At 44.3% G+C, this 26649-nt stretch overlaps 1 protein-coding gene across 1 annotated transcript in view; it reads left to right on the forward strand.

Moving 5' to 3' along the window:
• The first annotated feature begins 2466 nt into the window (after positions 1 to 2466).
• The window catches only part of jupb (junction plakoglobin b), an 85846-nt gene continuing 61663 nt past the window's right edge, over positions 2467 to 26649 (forward strand). Inside the window, exon 1 of the mRNA XM_083780685.1 lies at positions 2467 to 2703. The gene's annotated coding sequence lies outside the window, so the exon portion shown is untranslated. The remainder of the gene's footprint in view (positions 2704 to 26649) is intronic.

A 26649-nucleotide genomic window follows, 5' to 3' on the forward strand; every position in this document is an offset into this window, starting at 1 on the left:
AAACATGAATAAATAGTTACCTAATGGCATGCCCCAAAATAGGGACTTCAATTAGGTTGAAAGTGGTTAAATAGCTCATACTTTATGTTTACATTATAGAACCACATGGAAACAAATCCTTTTAGCATTGCTTGTGTAATTATATACTTGCTGTACCGTTTCCAACTTGCCAATCAATCAATCAATCAATCAATCAATCAATAAATCAATCAATCAATGTAACAGGTGCCACTCAGGCCGAGCAAACAGGAAAGAGCAACAGCGAGAGAGGGGACCGATTACTAACACTATATCCAAAACCCTATAACCCTAAACCTCAGTCTTAAAGGTATATTCAGTGATTTCACTTAATTCAAATATCACTTATTTTTTTGTTTTGTTGTGATAATCCTCCCTACTATAGAGTGTGCTGGCCATATAAGGAGTTCCTCCCTGTCCCCAGTTAACCCCTGGGGGTCAAAAAACCTTAGGTTTCGTTTTTGACTCTCTATCCTGATTGGACGAAAGGCTGGGTCCCACAGCCAAAAACGAAACCTACGGTTTTTTGAGTGAAATCACTGAATATACCTTTAACCGGCCACGTGGGTCGCTAACCCTAACCTCAGTCTCAACCAGCCATGCCTCAGGCGGTCGCTAACCCTAAGCTCAGTCTTAACCTGCCACGTAAGTCATTAACCCTAACCTCAGTCTTAACCGGACCACATAGGTCGCTAACCCTAACCTCAGTCTTAACCGGCCACGTAGGTCACTAACCCTAACCTCAGTCTTAACCGGCCACATAGGTCACTAACACTAACCTCAGTCTTAACCGGACCACATAGGTCACTAACACTAACCTCAGTCTTAACCGGCCACGTAGGTCACTAACCCTAACCTCAGTCTTAACCGGCCACGTAGGTCGCTAACCCTAACCTCAGTCTTAACCGGCCACGTAGGTCGCTAACCCTAACCTCAGTCTTAACCGGCCACGTAGGTCGCTAACCCTAACCTCAGTCTTAACCGGCCACGTAGGTCATTAACCCTAACCTCAGTCTTAACCGGCCACGTAGGTCGGACTAACGGGAGGTCAGACTTATGGGCAGTGCCCCTTCTGACCTATAGAGATACAGTGGAGTCAAAGCAAAGCAAGAGTCAAAGCAAGATTCAAACCCATTCTGAACGGGAACCCATTTTGGTGTTAGCATCATGTTATGCTTTAGCTATTCAAAAATAGCAGATCTACAAGCTCATAGCGCGCCACCGAGTGGCGCGCTACGAGCTTGTAGGTCTGCTATTTTTGAAAAATCGAAGAACGACTGACATTTTTAGAATCTGATCTCAGGTCAGAATGGGTTCATCAGACCCAGTGTGTGTTCAGTGGAAACCTCGTATGAATCTGATCTCAGGTCAGAATGGGTTAAGGCTGTGCGCGGGTTGTGATGATACATGCCTTCATTTCTGCCAGTCATCTCTCTCTGTCATGCATGCAGGGCTGCAGTGCTCCAAAAGCAGCTGGGAGAACACTGGCCTCTCTTCTGGCTGCCTGTCAAATGCACAATTATTATTACAATTATTATTTGTTACTTTTTACAGAACGGCAGTAGGCTATATATGCCTATATGTTTGAAATTCTTTATTTAGGAATACCCCATTGAGATACAGTATCTCGTTTTCGAGAGGGTCCTAAAATCTGGATTGGCACCATGATGCTATAGGGCTCTTGTCTTCTGACCTGTGCCTATAGGCTACTATACCCATGTCTGTTCATTGGTAAAATACAACATCAAATTAAAAACGCCTACACAACAACATTGCATGCTATAGCCTTATAATAGTTTAGACCTTCCACTTTTCTTTCATTAATACTTTGATTAATTATTAATCTTTGATGCTAATTAGCTGTCAAATAGTATAATCTATTAGTGGAGTAAGAACTAGATACAGTTTGCCTATGTATAGTAGAAGTATAGCCTAATAAAGAGATAAAGAGATGGGAATACAAATACTCAAGTATAGTCAATGCCAATGAACTCTTGTTCATTGGCAAAATGCTTGTGCACTTACTTAACTGGTCTGCATGGTCTGGTCTGGTCAGTATAAACAAAACCATTCGGTCCGTCATTATATTTTCCCGTTGCGCAATGTGAGCTATGCTGTTTATGCAGCCGCCGCCCCTGCTCTGCTCCCCGCTGGGAGGAACACTAAATGAATAGCACATTGCACTGTACTGCTTATATAGCAGAGCCAGAGCCCAAAACGCGTCATTTTCAATTACTCGGCAATAATACTCGGCGCATCCAGGCCTGTATCGACGGCGTCACCGCGACGCCTATTGGACCGCGCGCCTCACCACGGGGCGGGGACTGGCTGACAGACTGGCGCGGTGTCACCACACACACACACACACACACACACACACACACGACTGACAATTTGACAAAACGCACACACACGTGCGCTGTCTGCTGCTTTCTCCAGCCTGCTGGGTTTTGCGTGCACACACAACGTGGAAAAGGAAGAATAACGCAGAGAGAAGAGAGAGAAACAGAGAGAGAGAGAGAGAGAGAGAGAGAGACAGACTCTAGGGTCGGGGGAACCCACGGGTGGATTTGTGCGCGTCAGACACACAAAAAAGGAGACAAAGTTGCCAGTCGTCGCCACCACCAACGCATTCACTCTGCAGCGGGGATCCTTCTCACATCAGCTGTTCGTTGACTATACCAGGTAATTCAACTACTCCCTCTCTCTCTCTCTCTCTCTCTCTCTCTCTCGTAATGTCATGTGTTGCATAGGCTACCATAAAGGCTAATCCGTGACAGTGTGGAATGGAAGATACATTGTCATCATCTTCATGTTGCTGCTATGATGACAGACACGTTGGTTTATGAATGCATTTCACACTGACATTATTCGGGGTTTTGTCGTTTGTACATATAATACAACAGGCAGGCTTGCCTTAAGGCTTGGAGAAACGGAATTGTTTATACATTTTTAAAGACATTCCTGCATGGTGTGGTGTGTCGCTGTGTGTTGTTGGGGGTCCGTCCGTCTGTCTGTCTGTCTGTCTGTCTGTGTGTGGTCAGTGGTCACACTGGTCAGTGCTCTGCTTATGATAACAGAGGCAGATAGTGTCAGTGACGCGGCGGGCTTTGCTCCGTGCGTTCAAGTGGCCGCTGTGGGGTCGCTGCCTGCCTGACATTCCTCTCTCTCTCTCTCTCTCTCTCTCTCTCTCTCTCTCTCTCTCTCTCTCTCAGCGAGCAGTGGTTTACAGTTACACCCTCCAGATGTTGGGGTGACTGAGATGCTTGAACGGTTAGCACTCCTCTAGAACAGATCACAGATTGTCACGAGGATTCTCTCTCTCTCTCTCTCTCTCTCTTTATGACTATCTCTCCTAATCTCTCTTGCAACCCCTCTCTCTCCCCCATATACCATGTCCATCTCTTCCTCGCTCTCTCCTGTGTGTGTGTGTGTGTGTGTGTGTGTGTCTCTCTCTGACTGTCTTTCTCCTTCCAACCTCTCTCTGCCTCCACCTTCCCTCTTGGGTCCACATTCTTTGGCTGTGACAAGTGGGCGTAGCAGCCAGAGCAGCGTGTGCGTGTGTGTGTGTGTGTGCACAGTGCGTGTGCTGGTGTGTGTGTGTGTGTGTGTGTGTGTGTGTGTGTGACAGCTCGAGAGCAGCAGGGACCCTGACCACCTCACCTGCATGTAACGGATGACAGTCTCCTAGCTACGTTGCCAAGATGTGAAATAAAATTGTGCTCCTTGAAAAGAACGCTTTCCCGCTGTGCAGTGGGCTGCTGGCGGCCAGGAATAATGATATAGGACAGATAATGTGTATTCTGTGGGCAGCCAACCTCAGAACACTCTGTCGGCCTTGTTCACCGCTTACAGTATGTACAACAATGTACGGACGGTATATGGTGGAGTCTGACCAATCTTTTTTTTTTTTTTTTACACTTTATTTTGATTTTTATTGATGAATAAATGAAAAAAACATATGTGTACATTTTGTTGTATCAGACATGTAAATATCCCCCCCCCCCCCCCCAATCAAGGTCAGAACAAGACAAATAAAACAAAGACGGACAGTACAAGACAGTAAAAGTAATTAGTAAACTAGTTTTGAAAGTACTAGTGAACATATTAAAAAATATATAATAAAATAAAATAAACAGAATTTTCCATCAGGGTATGGTATCTAGGTTACATACATTGTATCCATCTTTCAGTTTAGATAGTAAATTGCTCTATATCCAACTGTCTACTTACTGAGGGCCTCCAACCAGAGGTCGCCCAATGTCAGGTTTGGTGTGAGGTATCAGATTGTACAAGGGAATATGGGTTTAAGTGAAAGGTATACTTTCTACAAACTCTATGAAAGGGGTCCAAGTCATAATGTATCTATCTTTAGAACCCCTACTGACCAATCTTTTTGAGGGGCGCTAGACCCTCCTATGCCTGACTTTTTGCGTCTGTGTGTACGCGATGGTTTTATTGGCTGAGCACGGATGTGTGATGATACGAGCCCCCCCTCACTTCACACGAGTGCGGTTGTTTTATCAGTATTGGCTATTCTGTTGACAGATATTAGCCCGTGGACCCCCATTTGAAGTGATATGCCATACAGGGACTTCAGTTGATGTGTATTTTATATTGACGTTTAATATAGCCTACAGTAGGCTATATATAGTCCAACAGAAGTCAATATTAAGAATCATTACAAGCAACTATGTTCGTCCTTCATTTGCGAAGATCACCAAGTGACTTCACAATGTCTTGTGGGTGCGAAGATGAGGCCGATCCTTGCATGGAATGAGCGGTGTGCAGTGACACCGAGGTGATGGTTGGGGGCGGACCGGCTGGCTGGGTGAGAGGCAGGAACTGGTTATGGTCCTGCGGAGCTGTCGCTTATCAGTTCGGCAACTATAGTTCGCCGTACAGCATCCTTTTGGTAGACGTTTGTTCATCTGGCGTGCGGCACGACTTCTCAGCTGGGAGCGCTTGAGCATGGCATATATAGATGCCCTCCATGTCGGCCCCTGTGGAGGACCTCAGAGTCATGGGACCTTGTCCTGCCATTTGATGATCAGCAGCCTCCTGAGGCATCTCATATGGAAGGCTTTGAGCTGCTTTTGCACGGTCCGTGTCTCACAGGCATATACAGCGGGGAGGGGAGGACAAATAGCACGGTCCACTTTTCAGCTTGGCTGTATAGGCAGAGCCCTCTACGCTTCCACACAGGAGGCACAGAGTCTGCCGAAGGCGGCGCTTGGGCAGCTTGGTCTATACCCTGCATGTGAACATCCTAGTACGCATCGATGTTGCCCTGCACGCGAGACAGGTTACCCTCGGCTTTCCCCAATCCTGTCAATTCAGGTGCAAGCTATCTAACCACAATACTACAGCTCAACTAACTAAACTACAACTTGGTGTATATACAGGGATAATTAGATAGCATTTGGGATACTAGATTCACTTAGTAGACTACAACTATACCGTGAGTGCACTAGCTTGTGAACTCCAGAATATGGATGGTAAAGTTCACGTGGTTGTGTTGCAGAGGTAGAGTGTCCTCCAATGCTCCCGTCACGAAACATGTCAGTTGTTCTAGTGTTCACCGTTGCAACATCTAATCGATCCAAATCGATTAACATCGATAGCTAACTTCACTGGCAATGAATGTGATTATCATTTTATAACGAATCGCAGGTGGGATCACATTAGTGGATCATGAAAGTAATTGTTAGTGGCAATCTATTATCTATCAAACGGTGTTAGACAGAATGACCGATTCAATGGTCTGAGTTCAATACAGCCTTATTTAACATTCTAGCCAGACTGTCTTAAGCACACACTTATTGATTTATTTCTAGTGTGTCCAGCACGCACGCAGGCACGCACACACACGCATGCACGCACACGCACGCAACAAAAACTATCACTGCATCCACCAGAGTCTGAGGACACCTCTCTAATTAAACACTATGTGGGGCAGTGGATCAGGGGTAGGGTGGCCACTGGCCGGCCGCTTGTTCGATCCCGGGATAGTGTCGAAGTGTCCACGACCTTAAGCAAGACGCTGAATCCACAATTGCTCTCGATGAGCAGGTTGGTACCTTGCATGGTTTCCTAAAAAAACCCGAAATCTCCACCAGGGCAGGCCAGGTTGTGGCCTCCTGGAGGCGCTATAATGGGCCAATGTAGAGATAGTGTGTAACGATTTGCGGGATTTTTGGAGTAATATCAATTATGTTTTTTCAAAAGTCGGCCTCCTGGTGGCGCTATAACAGGCCGTTCTGGAAGGTTTGGGGCAGAGGTTCATCGCTGGCATCCAGGGAGTGTGTGTGCGATATTTGGCATTGACCGGGCTAACGGCGCCGGAGATTAGCTGGTATCAGACGGACGGACGGACAGACGTGCACACACACACACACACACACACACACACACACACATGGACGGAAGGACACACACACATGCACACGTGCACGCACGGATGGACGGACGCGGACAGACGGACGGACGGACGGACGGACGGACAGAGTGCAAAACATACTCTCTCCCCATGCCTTTGGCCTGGTGGAGACAATTATGTAAAGAAATATACTTCAAACATATACTGTGAGATTGAATATCTGCTATTTTTGAGAACCTACTGTTCTAAACCACTGTTAGGCCTATGTTGCTGAAACCATTTGGTACGATTTAATTCCCACCACATATTGCTACATACTGTATACACAACCCCAAGTTTGAAGTGGTTTGGTTGGACGGTATACGCACGCACCCACGCACCCACGCACCCAATGAATCCTTGGGTTAATTCCTGAGCCGGAGACTCCGCCGATCATCAAATTATTGGCTCAGGAATGTGACAAAAAACAAAACAAAAATCTCCATGAATTCAAGGCTTCATGGGGTGTGCAATTGATAGAAGGTAACACATTATTTGGGTGAGCTATTCCTTTAAGAACAAACACGTATTGCTCTGGTGTAATGATGCTATATTACAAGGACAACTCCTTCCAGGGAAGAAGGTCAGTGTCTTTATTGCCTCATTTACCACGGCCATCGTACCAGGAACACTTATATCTGCCCAGAGACATGCGGCACACACAGGGCCCCATTTGTAAAAGACAGACAGACAGACAGACAGACAGACAAATAAAACACCCTGTGAGCTTGTAGATCTGCAATAGTTATTATCCCATTTAAGCCCATCACACACCGCTGCGCGTCAAAACAGCCGCCACCATTATTTTCAATGAACCTATCGCACACCGGCGGCGTCCGACGCGCGCTGGCGCCTCGCCTGCCGTGCCGATAGAACCAGTTCTATTTTCCAGGCGGCGGTGCCGCCGCGCGGAAACGCGTCGCGCCGCGTCGGACGGAGCCAGTGTGTGTTGGGCTTTAGACCGGAGGCCGATTTTCTTTTTCTTGTTTAGCTACAGTATAAACATTTTAAATTGTCACCTTTACTGTCAGCTGGGGACCCCCCAAAAGCATGTGTGGACAACCCCAGGTTGAGAATGACTGGACTGGCTACGGGAGACTAGATCATCTACCCCATGCAGTAAATCCTATACCCTGTGGGAGACAGGTAGTGACATTAGTAGTGTACCATGACACACAGACAGTGGGGTGCACTGACTGTATGCCACCACACATATGACCATAGGCGGAGCTTGAAGTTGACGCTGGGGGGTGCGACTGCTTGGCCAACGACAACGATTTTTTTAACCTTTATTTTATTATTTTAGCGTTTTTACAATGCCCTAACCCCTAAAAATGAGTTATTTAGGTAGTACAGCAGCTCACACACATGCACTACAGCCATACAGCGAGTCATCATATCATGATAAGAGAGATGATTACAAACTACAGTCAGAAGCCAGAAGGTATTAAAGTTAAAAAAAAAAAAAAAAAAAGGGGGTGCAGTGCACCCCCTGAACCCCCCCAAGCTCCGCCCATGCATATGACACAGACAGTGGGGTGAGCTGTATGCCACCACACATATGACACAGACAGTGGGGTGAGCTGTATGCCACCACACATATGACACAGACAGTGGGGTGAGCTGTATGCCACCACACATATGACACAGACAGTGGGGTGAGCTGTATGCCACCACACATATGACACAGACAGTGGGGTGAGCTGTATGCCACCACACATATGACACAGACAGTGGGGTGAGCTGTATGTCACCACACATATGACACAGACAGTGGGGTGAGCTGTATGTCACCACACATATGACACAGACAGTGGGGTGAGCTGTATGCCACCACACATATGACACAGACAGTGGGGTGAGCTGTATGTCACCACACATATGACACAGACAGTGGGGTGAGCTGTATGCCACCACACATATGACACAGACAGTGGGGTGAGCTGTATGTCACCACACATATGACACAGACAGTGGGGTGAGCTGCATGTCACCACACAGACAGTGATAAAGTACACCCTACTCTACTGTCTATGTCTTGTGTGTGGACACTGTGGAGTTTGCATGTTCTCCCCGTGTCCCCTAGCATTCGCATGACTGAAGTAAAATATGGTATAACTAGCCTATGCTAGTAAAGAAAATAATCTGAGATGATGGAATGATGATGGTCATGGAAGGGGAACCCTCTGAAAGCTTCACGGGCAAAGAATCAACTTCAAAATAAAATAAAATAAATAGGTCAAAATGACCTCTCAGTCATGCGAGTGCTAGGGCAGTGGTTTTCAACCATTATTTATTCGGCATTTGAACCACGGACCACCATTTGATGAGATTTAGCCTCTCAGACCCAAAACTAAGAATATTTTGTTATCGTTGGATACAATTGTGTCCATATTTTGTGTTTACCATAGGAGAGGTAACAGGCAAACGTTTATCAAAATAGCAATAATTCTACATTCTCTAATTGTAGATTAAGTTGTTCTTGTAAATTAAGTAATGCAGATGTTTAATAAAAACTCTTGAGAGCATAAAATTAAACCAAATGGACCCATAAGGGTCCATTTGATTCAATGTTATATGCTCTCAAGAGTCCATTTGGTTATACCATTACCAACTCTCCATCATTTAGCTGGGGACCACCTGGCTGGAACCCCCTCAAGGACCACTGGTTGAGAACCACTGCCCTAGGGTATATGTACACAAAAAACATGCAGTAATCCTGGTCTCTAAACTACCTCCCCCTGGCCAGCCTGATGGAGGGGAAAGGAAATGGTCGGAATAACGTGTTCCTTCCACATGCTACGTCCAACCGGGGAAGCTCCCCCCTGTCAGGTGATAGGAAGCGGCTTAGATTCCTCATGCATTGAAGGAAGCATGAGGTCAGTCTGTTGCTCTCCCCACGCTGGCAGGGGGAGTGTAGCGCCCAGGATTACATTAGACAATTGACACTGGGTGAAAAAACATGTTACGAAAAAAGTGCTGTCTCGTATGCTTTACGAGGGTCAATTGATGGACGAGTTTTTTTCCTTCTTCCGTGTCCTCCTCCTTTATTTATTCATGTATGTAAATCCCTCAGTGTCGCCCCCATGATTTCCTGCATTCACCGTGAAAACACACGCTTTAAATCTGTTAAAAGGAACCGTTCAATTATCTTCGGGGAAAATTAAATATGAAAAATCACACCCGTGTGAAGTGAGGGGCGTTCTTAAGCCTCTTGTCATTATACATCATCTCACATTTGACCTAACTTCTTCTGTCATTGTCAATGGGAAATATGAGACGTGTGGGGACAAGATTTAGCGGACATATGACCTAATTTCTCCTTTCATTGTCAATGGGAAATATTGAGACACGTGGGGACATATGGCTGAGGGGGGAATATATTATACTGTATATACCTGTACACACAAACATGACGTCACACAAAGCCACACGTTGGACCGGTTAGCACTGCTCAAAAAGATAATTGGATATAAGTATGTTCACTCGGGGCTTCTCACATATTTTAATGAATATAAAATGAGCAATACATTTTTTGGGGGGTTTCGTGATAAATGGATCTGCGGTTCATTGCTCTCTGTACGCATACAGTAAACCTATATTATGAACTCCACCAGACAGGAGACTTATTTTTTATTCATTAAAGCTCATAAAAGCCAATCTGGAAACGAATCTTAGTTTTTGCCTCTGTAGAAACAGCAACTCGCTTTGGCTCCTACCCTTTCTTAGACCATTTTCTCCCGGGTGGGTGCTTCTGTGTTCATTCAACACTAAATGTTTGAAGCTGTGGTGCTGACTGATTTTGCTGTTTCTTTTGCTCGGTGTGTACACTGTAATTGAATGAATGAATATTCATTAATTCATGAATGAATGAATGAATGAATGAAATCAGTTTAGTTTACTGTACTGGACACCACCAGGCCAGGTGTCCACTCTGTGGCATCTGTAAAGCATACACATACACATATTTGGACATGGTTTCTCTTCAGCCTGATCTGACTCCGCTTCACTTCCATTATTATAACAAAATTAAGTTCAACATTTTATTATATATAACAAAACAAAAAAAATAATAGATGTAGATTGGTTGGTACAGCGGTTTGCGAGCTTATCCTTGTACACTACGGCCTATCAGACAGGGGCAAAAACATGATCCCCTCCTCGTTGGCTGCATGCAGCTTGTTGGGGAAAACAACAGATGGTATCTGAGGTGGCGGAGGGTGAGCAGTGGTCCTTTAACCCATTTTGGGTGGGAACCCCTTTTGGTGTTTTAAGCTATTGAAAAATAGCAGATCTACGAGCTCGTAGCACGCCACTCGGTGCTATTCTTGAAAAATCGTGAAAATGCGGCACACATCTTTGAATATATATTCTTTCAGAGCGAACGTTTTTAACTCAAATCTTTGCTTCTGGGGGAGGTCCCTGGATTTTCAGATGGGAGTCGGAGGCCAAATACATATAATTCTAGGGGTCCTTGGCATGAAATATTGAGAACCACTGATATAGAAACATGAGGTTTTTCAGAATAAAATACATTTTAAAAAGATATTTTTAAAAATTTCGACGTCAGGCCAAAATGGGTTAAGGAGCAGCAGCAGTCGTAGCAGCATGAGAACAAGCAGGCAGGTAATGAGCAGCAAGGAAGAGGTCACACCCAGTGCTATTCACCATCGCAATATTTAAGGTGATGATTCACTCTCATAGAGATACATACAGTACAAATACCAAATGATGGACGTGTCACAAGGCTTGCAAATCAGCCTTTTCATATAAATACAATTGAACGCGTGTGTCACAAAGAGGGAAAGATATTTCCCTCCTCAAAGCTGCTGCAAGAGTACTTACTATTCATGTATACTCTGCGACTACTAGATAGATAGATAGATAGATAGATAGATAGATAGATAGATAGATAGATAGATAGATTGATTCAAAGTATGAAATTAAACGGACCCTTAGGTCTGTAATTGTGCGAGTATAAGTGGAACCAAATGGACTTGTAATTTGTATACACTCTAAAGGGGGTGAGGTACTGAACAGTAATAATTTGCCTTTATTGGTCTTTTTGCCATTTTGATGTGTTTCTTTATCTCATTATGTTCTAAATGTTATTTAAATATAGCATGTTGTTCAGACATATGTTTATATGGCTTGTATAGACTATCCTATAGTAGTCTTGCAGTCAGTGACTACATTGTTCTCCTTGCACTCTACTTATGGTCTCTGTCGAGTGGAAACCACGTGTTTGGATTGGTTTGTGCCCGACATGAACGTTGTGCGGCTAGTTACCTCGCTGGGTTGTTGACTAGGGTTTATTTAACCCATTCTGGGCGGGCACCCATTTTGGTGTCAGCATCATGTTATGCTTTAGCTATTTAAAAATAGCAGATCTACAAGCTCATATCGCGCCACCGAGTGGCGCGATACGAGCTTGTAGGTCTGCTATTTTTGAAAAATCGAAGAACGACTGACATTTTTCAGAATCTGATCTCAGGTCAGAATGGGTTCATCAGACCAGTGTGTGTCCGGCGGAAACCTCGTATGAATCTGATCTCAGATCAGAATGGGTTAAGCTTACTCTGCTTGTTCTGATTCCACACTCTGTCTGGATGAGAGTGGGTAACACAGATACAGAATCCTCATTCGCCGCTGCACTTCTTTGGAGCGACATGTCATCTTATGGAGGCCGCTATGGCGGAGGCACGGCATGCTGCCACTCAAAGTGACTACTGGGCCAATCACAGCGCGTCTTTTCCGGGACTTCCGGGAATCTAGGGTGCGTTCGAATGCACAAACGATCAGAGGGCAAATGGAGCGCGCCCTTGGTTTTGACAATGTTTACATATTGGAAACAAAAATGGAAGCCCATACTCAGTACGATACACATGCCCCAGGGCCGGAGGAGGCCTTTTGTATCTCTATGGGATACATGTATTAACACAGGGAATTGTAATGTTAATATCGAGGTAAAGAATGTACTGCAGTTAGTGGAATTATCACGGACGGTATACAGTACGTGTGTGAATAAAGTCTTTAGATTCCTGCAGTTTATATACTGCCTCAGTACCTGCCTGCGATTTGTGCGTGCGACTGCGTGCGCATATTTTGCACTACAAGGGAACACAACCTTCTCTGCATTCAGTCGCTTGTAATATAATACAGTATTTTGAGCTTGACGGAGGATGATGCTAATGCCAATGCTCAGAATTTGTTCCCTTTGCAGCAAAATGGAAGCTTTCCCCCGACACGCAGGTTAATATGCTGGCCTGGGGTCAGCTCTGTGCGGTAGAATAGAGTACATGATTCAGCCTGGAACATTTGGTCCAAATGAAGAAAAATGTCAATCTCACGTCTTCGGGCTATAGAGAGAGAGAATTTAAGGGTCTGCTTTACTGTAGGTGAAAAGTGTGGTTTTAGTTGACAGAACATTCTTTCATCAAAAACCTCTCTCTCAATTCAATTCAATTCAATTCAATTCAATTCAAAAGAGCTTTATTGGCATGAGAAAACGTACGTTTACATTGCCAAAGCAGAAGTGGAACAAGACAACCAAAATAAAACGATGTATTTACAAATAAATATTAGATATATAAATAGGAATTAAATAAAGGTCTAAACAGAGCTGTGTTACATTAACACTTTGGGTAATACTATCTTTTGAAACTATAAAAAGATTGTGCATTTTCTGTCGGAGATAGTTATACATCCATATAGGAGACGTTAGCTTTATACTTTTGAAAGTTGACAGCAGTAATTCAATGTTTTTGCATTCACTTCAGTATCTCTCTCTCTCTCTCTCTCTCTCTCTCTCTCTCTCTCTCTCTCTCTCTCTCTCTCTCTATGCTATCCAAATTCTGTTAGCCAGAAGCTGTGAGTGCATGCATGTGTTTGTTTGACTGTGTTCACAGGTATACAACTGGGTGCTGTGCACACATGCCTGCTGTTTGTGTGTCATGTGTACTGTGTGTGTGTGTGTGTGTGTGTGTGTGTGTGTGTGTGCGTGCATGTCCGTGGGCAACAGAGCAGTACACCAACCAACAGTCTGCATGATAATGAGCAGTTAGGCTTTACAAAGAATGTACCTGGCTGACACGCACACACATGTGTGCACGGCACGCACGTGTACACACATGCACGCACTGCATCCTCTCCTCTCCTCTCCTCTCCTCTCCTCTCCTCTCCTCTCCTCTCCTCTCCTCTCCTCTCCTCTCCTCTCCTCTCCTCTCCTCTCCTCTCCTCTCCTCTCCTCTCCTCTCCTCTCCTCCTGTGTTTGTTTTCTGTCTTGTTTCCTTTTCATGGTATCTGTCTGGGAGCTTAGCCCTACTCTCTCTTTTTCAACACACACACACACACACACACACACACACACACACACACACACACACACACACACACACACACACACACACACACAGAACATTTACACAGACAAAATACACACAGATAAAGCCTGCTCTTACTCGCCTCGCCGCTGCGTGTGTGCGTCACTGCATTCAGATTAAAGCTGTGAAATAGACACATGGAGAGACAGAGTGTGATGGTGTTAGAGTTCCTGCACAATGATACAGCTAGATGTTCGCATTTTGAGCAGATTATGAGCCATAATGCACATAAAGCCTGGCACTTGGCGCTGTTAACATTCTCACTGCAGCACACGCTGAACCCGTCTTTTGTTTTTTAGGTTTAATTCGCCATTTATTTATAACTTTTCAAGACATACATCGTGACGAGGCTGGCTGACGTAACCGGAAATCGACCCATCACTATGGCTTGCAAGGGCTTCTGGGTAACTGAGGCCCAATGCAAAGTCTATACGCGTGATGGCCGGCTGTTCTCGGTTGTTGTTTCACACCGCGGCCGTGGAATATTTTTCCGACTCGATTACAAAGATGGGACAATTTTGAAGGTGATTTTCATGAAATGTTAGTGAAAAACTTTGGCAGGGAAACGATTTTTTTATTATGGAATCAATGTGTTAATTATGGGCGATTAAAAATAAATAAATCCTCATGTCAACTGCAGTCAATGGAAATATAGCATCATTAAACCTCAAGTTTTCTCACTCACGGAGCGCAATCAATGGAACATCCATGTTTGTCTAGAGATGAAGTACACACATTCCCAGAATATTGTCTTGTCGAATAGAATGTCTGACACCGGTTTGAAACCTGCCTGGGGATTGCCTATACGAGGCATAGAGTGAAGTCATCTGTGGTCAGACTCAGGGTTCTCACTGGGCAGGGTGGCTCAACCAGTTCTGTGGTCAGGGTTCTCACTGGGCAGGGTGGCTCTACCAGCTCTGTGGTCAGGGTTCTCACTGGGCAGGGTGGCTCTACCAGCTCTGTGGTCAGGGTTCTCACTGGGCAGGGTGGCTCTACCAGTTCTGTGGTCAGGGTTCTCACTGGGCAGGGTGGCTCTACCAGTTCTGTGGTCAGGGTTCTCACTGGGCAGGTGGCTCAACCAGTTCTGTGGTCAGGGTTCTCACTGGGCAGGTGGCTCTACCAGTTCTGTGGTCAGGGTTCTCACTGGGCAGGGTGGCTCAACCAGTTCTGTGGTCAGGGTTCTCACTGGGCAGGGTGGCTCTACCAGTTCTGTGGTCAGGGTTCTCACTGGGCAGGGTGGCTCTATACCAGTTCTGTGGTCAGGGTTCTCACTGGGCAGGGTGGCTCTATACCAGTTCTGTGGTCGGGGTTCTCACTGGGCAGGGTGGCTCAAGACGTTGGCCCTCGGTGTCTGAAAGCCAGTGAGTTCTGGTCCTGGCTGGGTGATGCACAATAAACATGCTGATGGCTGCCTACGCACTCAGTAGGGGTGTAACAATTTTATTTTTGTATTTTGTATTTGCACGACAGTATACAGTAGTACGTAATTACTAGAGGTGTCCCGATACTGTATCGGTATCGGTAAAAAAAATCGGATCGGGTCATATCGGTGAATATGACAATCTAACCACAGATCTACCGGTAATTACGTATACATAATATGTTAGTTCCTTCCATAGGGATTTGGGAATGTGACGGATTGTTGCTGTTCTTCATGAATTAAAAACAAACTTAATGCTGTTTGACGGGCGCTAGCCGAGAAATCAAATCATTCTTTCAGATAAAAAAAAAGTTTTGGGAACTGCTGGATTAGAGACGTATGATTTCGACTTCTTCCTCATCCTCCCCTGTCTTTTATCCCCTCTTGCTACAATTTCCGCCACCCAAAGTTACACACGTTTAGTTTGGCTAATAGCCTTGGCCCTTGCCTTCATGCAAGCCCCTCAGGGGGGCTCCCGTAGCCCAATAGTTTGTGCTTTTCATGTATTTTATGAAATGGGTTTTCAGTTTCTGTCACCCTCCAGTAGTTTGAAAGTGCTTTAGGGCAGCAGATCAGTCAGAGAGAGAGCAGCCTCCACCTGTGATGTTCACCATTTCTCCAGGTGGTTCAGCGTGATCATGACATAAAGTGGGGGTCTGAGGACCCCCAGGAAAAGTAGCTATTAATCATTTTTTTAATGTTTTTTTTAAATGGTAAAATAGCCAAGGTAAAAATATGGTTACAGTGGTTAAATGTATTAACCACTGTAACCATATTTTTACCGTGGCTATTCAAAAATAGCAGATAAACAATATACTGTACATTTTTAACTAAATGTTTTGCTTCTGGGGGTCCCTGCATGGGACAATATACACAGTATACATAGGAATCTGGAGGCCCGTTTCAAGACCAAATATGAGGCCCCCATATACCTTTTGTTGATACAGCCATATTGATACAAATAGTTTGACTGTTCAATATCACACGCAGCCATTACCCTCGGCAACTAGCAACAACAACAACAACCTCTCCTCATCCTGTCGTCCCTTCACAATTAAAGTGTCTCCCCTTTACCTCCCAATGCTGCACATTTTACCCAGGTTATTAACATAAAATAGGTGTAACTTAACATTGTGGGAGAGAGCAAGGCAGTGAGTGAGCGAGATAGTTCAGTCCCCCTGAGGGTGGAGGCCTGTTTCAATTGAAACTGGTGGAACATAGCTAAGGCCTCCTATGAAATATACAGTACGTTTCAGCAGCACTGATAGCCCACATAGCAACATACGATTTTCAGAAAACTGTTATGTTAACTGTTACCTATACTCACTCAGACATTTGACTGTGTGGATATGACACAAGATCAGACACACAACTTCAAGGTTTCGCTTCCTCTTATGTCTGTGTTCTACTCACTGCTGTTGCTGCTGCCTTGGACTATATGAGTATATAGGCCCCGGGGAGATGCAATACTATAATGCTTTCCTTTCTTATTTATCTTATTTAGGAGGGGAGAGAAAGAATGGATAGTGGAGGAGGAGAAGAGAATATAAGAGGGGACCAGGGGAATGCAAGAGTAAACGAGTGATAATGATAGGTCTAGACACACACTGCCTGGGGGGGGGGGGGGGGGGGACGACAGACTATGCACCCACTGCACACAAAACGAGGTAGAGACGTGACATACCAAAGCCTACACGGGTTGTGCAGTCGACGTGCTGTGATTGGCCAGTCGCTAACAGCCTAAACCTAAACCTAACCTTAACATCAAGAAAACTATACCTAAACCTAACCCTAACCTTAACCTCAAGAAAACTATACCTAAACCTAACCCTAACCTTAACCTCAAGAAAACTATACCTAAACCTAACCCTAACCTTAACCTCAAGAAAACTATACCTAAAACCTAACCCTAACCTTAACCTCAAGAAAACTATACCTAAACCTAACCCTAACCTTAACCTCAAGAAAACTATACCTAAACCTAACCCTAACCTTAACCTCAGTAAACTTAACTTGCCCGGGGGCGTGGTTATAAACACAACCCGTGTAGGAATTAGTTGTTGTGGCATTATCGCCTCCAACACCACACAAAGTGTAGCCAAAGTTTCTCCCCTTTCTAAATGGTACATGCCACCTAATCAGTGCCAATTGACATTATTAGTTTCACCTGCTGCCCAGGCAGAGTACTTTCAGTGCAGTTTTTGTTTGTAACCTCAGTATGCAGTGCGTGCATCTAATGTAACTGAATTAATGATCAGTCTTGTGACTTTAATTATAGTTTTAGCATGATACATATTTTGTACCGAGATATTTTTGGCAGAATTGATTTGTTTAGACAATATGGATATTGATATATATTTTGTGTGATGTTTCAGGTAATTTATAAGAATAAGAATTATAAGAGAGAGAGAGAGAGAGAGAGAGAGAGAGAGAGAATAAGAATTATGAGAGAGAGAGAGAGAGAGAGAGAGAGAGAGAAATGCTAAGCGTTCAGGTCTGATTGGACAAACCTACAGGGATTCAGGGTGTTGACCTGTTGCCATGGCTACACAGCAGTTCGCATCCCATGCCTGCAGAACAGAGCTGGCCAATCACACGGCAGATGTACCGCGTTAGTGTGTACTGCGTGCGTGCGTGTGCAATTCTTCCTTCTCTGCGGAACCCTGCTGTGTGTGTGTGTGTGTGTGTGTGTGTGTGTGAGTCTAGACAGAGAGTAAAATCCAGTCTAACGATTTACTGTCAGCTTACAAACGTACTCTCTCTATCTCTGTCCCCCTCTCTCTCTCTCTCTCTGCCTCTAAATGTTATCTCTGTCAGTGTCTCTCTGTCTTCTTGTCATTCTCTTCCCATCCTACGTTCCATCTTTTTATTATCTTGTGTTCAAATCAATAGCACAATGTTTTCAACCTTTTTGCCTGGAATTAATCCAACCAGGCTCCTGGTGGATCATGACCATAATAATCATCATAATCATTTGATTATTATTCAAGTAAGAAAATAAAGAAACAGCCACAAGACTTGCTTCTTTATAAATCTTAAATCGTTATCTTTATCATTGCATTTATATTGCTAATAGTGTTGTTGACTGGTAGTGATTTACGGCGACAATTTACGTCTGTGTCTCCGGGCTATGGGATCAAGGAAGTAGAAAAACGCACGTGATCAAATACTGTGTTGTCGTGTGATGGAATCGATATAAGATGGACCACTTTAGCCATACTCATCTCTCTGTCTCCCCCCCCTCTAGAAGCAGCATTTTGGACCATTTGTATAGGTGGGAGATGGTGGACTGGGTCAGCTCCAGATATAGGGAATTACTGTGTGTGTGTGTGTGTGTGTGTGTGTGTGTGTGTGTGTGTGTGTGTGTGTGTGTGTGTGTGTGTGTGTGTGTGTGTGTGTGTGTGTGTGTGTGTGTGTGTGTGTGTGTGTGTGTGTGTGTGTGTGTGTGTTCAAATCGGTTTCAGTTTGGCTGTGGTTCTAAGCTGATAGAAACTGCCTTTTTGCAATACTACAAGCACATTTATTGAAATCTGGGGCGTTGTCAAAGAAGGCACCCATATTTGTTCTGTGCTGTGAGAACGTGCGTGCATTGCAATGCAGGAGGCATTACTGATTGAGACTTGGCTGGAGATAGATGGACAGAAAGGCATACAAAGCAACAAATACATAGAAGTAGTCATCAATAATTATAAGTAAGCTAAGAAGTTAATCCGTCTGTACAATCAAACTATGAGTATACACTATATACAATCTTCCGCCGTAGTCTGAAAACCCACCTTTTCAGACTCCATCATGGCCCATATGGCCCATAGCACTTACCCTACCCCCTTAGATAGCATTTCTGTAGACTTAGATAGCATTTGATACAGACTTATAGCATGTTATGTAGACAGCACTATAATTGCATTGTATATAGTCATAGCACGCCATAGTACATATGTATAGCATAGTAGTATATATATAGTTTATATGTATAGTCTCATAATATAGATATTCCACTGTTACTTTCTTAGCTTATGCATGTTTCATGATAAATGCTTTTTTGTGATGTATTCCCATGCTTTTTGTTCTTGCTTAATGTAAGTCGCTCTGGATTAAGAGCGTCTGCTAAATGCCTAAATTGTAAATTGTATAGAGTGCTATATCGTCTACATGTCATAAGTTGAGCCTTTGCATACGCCTGTAAGGCCGTCGGGGCTATAGTGTAGTAAGTGCTACGGCAAGTGCTACGGGCTAAGATGGAGGTGGGTTTTCAGACTGTGGCGGAGTAGAAAGGCATACAAAGCATATGCATGTGCAGTGATGTGAGGTTTTTAATGTAATGAGTCCTGTGATGCAGGGATGGTCTTTTAGGCCTCTTTTAGACGGCGACCATCTCCATATAACACGTCAAAGTCCCGTTGCGTTCTCATTTTTTTGGACCATTTACATGAGAACGCACACTTGAATGAACACGCTACAAAGTGCATGCATATATATGCCAGGTCGCTAGGTGGCGCGTGTCCTTGTGGGGTCCGTGTGACGCAGCGCTTATATAAACCATAGACATAAGTCACGCATGCGTAGAACTACTTCCATTCTTCTTCTACACAGAAAGTAAACAAACGTCGCGTCCTCATCACACCTCCAGCAAACCGGACTATCCGACATGGCTGTTGTTGTTCGTTTCCCCTAGCAACTGACGCATGCCTATGACACACCATGTAAAAACGTAGGACACGGGGCGAGCCGACCAGAGCTGACGTAAGCCATGATGTCACAAGTTTTGCGGATCCACCGTTTTGCCTGTTTATATGGAGACCATAGGAAACGGCGTTCTAATAGATTTCCACTCTGGGAGGTGGTTTCACTTCGTTGCGTTTTCACCTCCTGTGAACACGGTTCTCGTCTAAATGACAGCAGCAAACGATACTTTATTTTGCCGTTTTTTATGAACACCATCCTCGTGTAAATAGCACCTTAGATGAGTCCCAGGGACACTTTTAGATGAGTCCCACTTCAACCACGTTAGGAGTCATATTTTGCCATTTTTACAAATGGCAGCATTTAACTCCCGTTTCATTTTATGTGGTTATGATGTGGTTATATTGTATGTAAAAAAACAGAAAAGGAAATGGTTATTATAACTAAAGCTAGCAAAAATAAACTAGAATAAAAAACAGTACAGTAGTACAGTAGTGCATGCCGTGGATGCAGATGTCGTTGTTTTATTGCGTCCCTTTAACTATAAACTGCATTTTGGGATGCAACATGCACCCTATTTTAATCTCTGCGTGTGATACTGTAGATGTATTGAAAGCAGGCGGAAAAAGCAGCGATAGATGGATAGAAAGAGAGAACAAAGGTGGAGAGGGAAAGAGGAGACGATTGGAAAGAGAGAGTGCATTGGGGACTGAAAACACATCAACTGTTTCCGGGGAGCAAATAAATAGATACACACCCTGTGTGTGTGTGTGTGTGTGTGAGTGTGTGTGTGTGTGTACAGTATGTGTGTGTGTGTGGGTGTGTCTTATCCTGGTTTATATTGCTCAGGGGTAGCAGAGCAAATCACTTATCTACACTCGCAAACATAAACGCACACACACACACACACACACACACACACACACACACACACACACACACACACACACACACACACACACACACACACACACACACACACACACACACACACACACACACACATACACACACACACACACACACACACACACACACACACACAGTTTCACACTTCAAACGAAAGAGTAGCTGAGAGAGAGAGAGAGAGAGTCGGGGTAGTTTGGAGCTGCATCATTAGGTCCAATTCATTGCTGATGATAACAATCAGATTGTTATCAAAAAGTTGGACACAGTAATGAAGGCAATTCTGGCACCGTGGACGGTTTCCCTGGGAGGATCCACACAAACAAGGCATCTTTAAATGCCAACTTTTCTTTTGTGTTGTTTTGTTGTGTTCACGGAGCGTAAGAATGATTGCAGGTGATGAAATGCAGAGAGACAAGATGCCACTGCGTTTCTTATTGTTCCCTTTGTAGCTTGCACGCACGCACGCACGCACGCACGCACGCACGCACGCATGCACAATTGTATTTGGTACAAATGGAACGTGTGTGATCGACGTGTGCGTGTGTGTGTGTTGGCTGATGAAAGCAGCCCCGACTAGTAGAAACAGCTTGGAAACAACATCTCCCCCAGTCTGTCATCTTGGCTGTCATGAGCAGCGGTATAACCCACATGTTTTTAATCTCTTGTTAATGTCACAAAAACCCATCGGCGACAGGCATATCAATCAGAATCCACTATATAAGCGTGTGACTGAAGAAAAAAAAGTCTATCGCTGGCAAATGATCAACTCAAATTGAAATAATTAGATTTTAGGTTGTTGTTGTATTCCTTAGTTTTTGTTCTGGCTCCAGTTCAACAGACCAGATACGGCTGTGACATATTCAAACTAAAATATCATTTGTTTAAAGGAATTAATGTAATGTCTTGCAACACACCCATGTGTAAAACGCTTTAGCATTTCAATGAATCCTAACCAGACGCCCGAACCACGTAAGCTGGCTCCTTTCCTTTGCCCGCGTTTTTCTGGAGTAGAGGGTCTAATATGTCCAAGGCGGTTGTGTTTCAGCATGGCACAAATAGCAGATCTACGCCTTTCGAGCTTGTGGATCTGCTACTTTTGTGTGACGCTGTAGTATGATGGTACGGGTGTGTGACGCTGTAGTATGATGGTACGGGTGTGTGACAATGTAGTATGACGGTACGGGTGTGTGACGCTGTAGTATGATGGTACGGGTGTGTGACGCTGTAGTATGACGGTACGGGTGTGTGACGCTGTAGGGGAGACGGGGGTAATGTGAGACAGTGGGTAATGTGAGACACCCCCTGTATCACATGACCACAAGACATTTGTGTCATGTGACCATTATATGTTGAAGCCCCTCCCATTTCCTACCTGCCATGGAGGAGAGGACCTTATTGTGCTGTGGTAAGCATGTTTTTTTCACAAAAATATGTTTTTTGCATGTAAAAGTAAATTTTCTTGTCGTCAACATAATCAGCTGTTGTGTCAAAGCAAATTAATTCAGGTAGAAAAACTTAAATCATACACGTTGATGAACTACCATCATATACATCCATGAGATTGCTGCTAGCTGAAGATTAGCCTGAATTGCTAAAAGAGGTCCTGTTTACCAAAATGTGGGTGTGGGGTAAAGTGAGACAAATGCTCTGGGGTAAAGCGAGACACTGTCTCACATTACCCCACCATGAGGCACAAGTTAAGTTCAGTCTTAAACATATTTTAATCTAATATTACATTGCATATGTTTTATTTTCTATGTCATAAACATTGTAGAAAATGCCAAGATACACCAGAAAGACAACCTGGGGTGGAACCGCCCTTGTAGAGATGGAGAAGGCAGCCGCTGAGAGCAAGGCAGAAAAGAAGATAATACACCAGAAATATATGCACAATTGCACAAATTATCAGAAGAATCCTGGGAAACACGAAAGCATGGGAGAGACCCACATTTGCTATAAAGGAAAACGATGTGGCACATGTTCTGAAATGTGATGTGGCGAAGAAGCTGCCACAACCTAAACAGCGTGGAGGAACCACACAGAGAGAGCAAATCCTCACCTTTAGAAACCAGTGACTTCCAGGAAAGTCTGGATGGCAACCGAGGAAGGTCAGTGACGCTGGAGAGACAGCTGACCTCCAGGAAAGACTGGCGGGGTAACAGGGGCCAGCAGCCCCTGTCGCAGCACTCGCAAGAGGGCACCAAGCAAGCTACAGAACGTACAAATAAGCAATACCCCCAGAGTCTTCCGAGAGGAGGGGAGGAAGGGAGACTCGATAGAACAGATTCAACGACAACAACAATGCCAGTGACACCGACTCAGAGAAGGCTTCTTTGACTCAAATACACCAGAGTAAGGCTAAGTGTGGACAAGGATGGACACATGCACACCGCACATACGAACAGTCTGGTGAGATGTAGGAGAACCCTAGGCATGAGGCAAACCATAGTCCTAGAGACCTCAGTGCCTGCAGTCCCCCAAGAACACACAAGGCAGAGGGAGCCTCCTGTTGGTTCAGGCATGACAGCAAGGACAGTGGGCAGATCTTCGGGGGGTTCCCTGGGCGAGCTGGTCGCTGGGGTGTGGTCAGCACTGGTTTACTGCACCTGGCCAGCAGGTCACTGCGTTCCCTGTTGGCCGGGTGTGGCCAATGCTATAGCTGGTTTCACCTCGGTGATGGCTGTGTCCGGGCCGCCACTCCACAGATTTGTCTATAGCTGTGGGCATGGAGGAGAGGGGCAGTGACTTGGCCAAATCACTGCTGACCCGCCAACTGGAGAGTGTAGTTGTTGAGGGTTAAAACACTCTAAGACGTTTGGAGACCACCTGATAACCTCTCTTCCAGGCCAAGGCTTCATCCATTTATGATGATTTATGATTATAATCACATCGTTGATGTATTTACAAACTGTAACCTTGGCTGGAATGTAGAGTAGGCCTAGTTGTAGCTGTAGCTGTTCTAGCTGGTTCTGATGGTGCTGAGCCCCTACTAGCCTGCTCTAAGGGTCAAGTGTTCCGAACCCAATTGCTGTCTACTATGCTAAAGTGACACAGATACATTCCCGGTCTTAATGGGTTAAATGGGGGGAAACTTCGACCGAGAGAAACGTTTATCTCTTTTAGCAAGTGTTGCTTTTTGTAGAGATGTGAATTGTGTGCGTGTGTGTTGTGTTCTAATCATTTGAATGTTAATTAAAACATTTTGAAATACAGAATGTTGTCTTTGATTCTGTTCAGACTTACTTTAAAGTGTTTAGAAAGAAAATGTGGTTAATGACCAATTCCCATGATTCTGTTACTAGTCTGACATTAGTTTTGGAATGTGTGGTTGTCAAGCTAGCTGTCAGTGTTCTAACTGTTAAAACAAGTGTTTTTATGGTAGTTTTAAAGTGAAAAGAATAAGTGGTTCACTTTACCCCATTGATTTTGCTGGTCTGTCTCACTTTACCCCAGCCCTGGGGTAAAGTGAGACACCTGACCACTTTTTTTAAAACAATCATATTTTCACTGCCCTTTGTCTTGGATTCATTCTAATCATTTCCATTTTTAGGAAACATCCCAAATGAATGGGAAATATGTAAATTTGACTGATATATCATTTTAGCTCGCCTACAGGGGAGCAAATGTAAAAAGTGTCTCACATTACCCCCGTCTCCCCTAGTATGATGGTACGGGTGTGTGACGCTGTAGTATGATGGTATTTTGTTATTTTCTTCATGTTTCATTGTCTCTGATGTTTTGATGCTTTGTTGTTTTTATGTTTTTATGATTACTGTTTTATAACCTGCATGTAAAGCACTTTGTAACTATAAGGTGCTATACAAATAGAATTCATTCATTCATTTATATGTCGTTCTCTGTCTGGCAGAAACCCTGCTTCTCCTTTTTCATCACTTAATGCCCTGTATACTTTGTTCTATAGTTATACTATATAGTACAAGTGTGTCAAGCAAGAGTCCGAGAAAACTGCAGATCTACAAGCTCACCGCGCTTACGGTATCATGGCCCTTACACATACCGGTATTGGGGATTAAGTGGTATAGAGCTCGTGTTGTCCCGTGGTTTGGTTGCCACGCTTCATATATTAGGAGGTTGTGTTTTGCACCTGCAGCTCAGCCGTCTCACAGCGTCTGTCTGCTGCACTTGATTTATTTATAGTTAACCTGATGAAAAAGACAATCCGCTGGGAAAGCTCATTTGCATATGGTTTGTCACTATGCAACAGGCAGCATGTCTGTCTGTCTGTCTGTCTGTCTGTCGGTCGGTCGGTCGGTCGGTCGTGCGGTCGGTCGTGCGTCTGAACAGAGACATTCTCAGAACAGTCCATCATGGCTGCACAAAGTGCACAATGTCTTACAGAAGTTTACAGCAGCTATAAAATGGCACTGAATCTTTCCTATAATGTGTTTGTGAGTGTGTGTGTGTGTGTGTGTGTGTGTGTGTGTGTGTGTGTGTGTGTGTGTGTGTGTGTGTGTGTGTGTGTGTGTGTGTGTGTGAGGGTGTGTGTGTGTGTGTGTGCGTGAATTATAGTACCTTTGGCAGCCTGTAGAGTATTGAGCTGTAGAGTTACTATGACACATTGCCCCCCCCCCCCCCCCCCCACACACACACACACTACTTCTACTCCATTACAACGCAGAGGCATACGTTGTACCTTTACTCCACTACATTAATTTGAAAACGTTTTTTTTTTAATTTATATAGTTTTATTTTTAACACATATACATTAACCACTTACTGTAATTTGGTCCATGCGTCGCAGCTTGTAGATCTGCTATTGTCAAATGATTTCCATACATTTGTGTGTTAGGCTGTGCAACAGTGACACTTGGTGGTGAACAAACGCTATGACGCTATTTTCGTGCTCGGACACAGCCAGGGACACAGGGTCCCAGGGACAGACCCAGGCATATATATATATATATATATATATATATATATATATATTAGGGATGCCACCGAATAATCGATTTTCCGATTAATAGTTGCAGTCTCCGAAATCGATTTTAATATTTCATAATCTATCAGCCCCTTATGAAACTACTTCTCCCCAAATCCAAATGGATTTCATTTTCCATCCTGAATGGCACTGAGAAGATCTCCACAAAGGTTTACTCATCAAAACTGATTATAAAACTGTAACCATCAAAGCATGCACTCAACATATAATGGTTATGTGACCATGGCATGTGCATAATATAAAATCTTAAAAGTTTTATCTGATATTGATACATTTGGGGGGGGGGGGGAGGGGACGTTTATAACAAACCAAACCGTTTCAAACGGTTGAAAATTGAGCAAGTTAGGGTTATTTAAAAGTACATGCCCCATAGACACAATGTTATCCTGCCCCGAAGTAAGATGGCCGCCACGTAGCAACGTCGCTCTCCATTGGCCAGAGCGTGGGTGAGCCATCTATAGCTTTCTTATATATGGACCCATGGACTCGGGCACAAAGTCACACAGCCACACACATAGCTGCCTATAGGAGTGGTTGCACCACTCAAAAAGAAACGGAAAAGCTCACCACAATCCAGGTCTAGTCACCCCGGCAATTCCACAGGACCGCGCCCATGCACGGAAATTAGCCTGTGTATAATTGCCTCTCAAGCTCTCATTGAAAATGAACTACTATAGGCGTGTCAGTCACTCCCCTGCATCCGAAGTCTGACGTCAATATCGCTAGAGGGCACCAAGTCCACGCGTTCATGTACTTTTTATTTTCATTGTAATCTCCATAGGGGGATTTTAGATCGCCTCATATAAGAACTGTGATCCCGGCAAATCATCCTGGCTGTTTCACTCATTATGGATATGAA

This window comes from Protomyctophum parallelum (assembly GCF_964188405.1).
Source record: "Protomyctophum parallelum genome assembly, chromosome: 13".
Taxonomy (NCBI): Eukaryota; Metazoa; Chordata; class Actinopteri; order Myctophiformes; family Myctophidae; genus Protomyctophum; species Protomyctophum parallelum.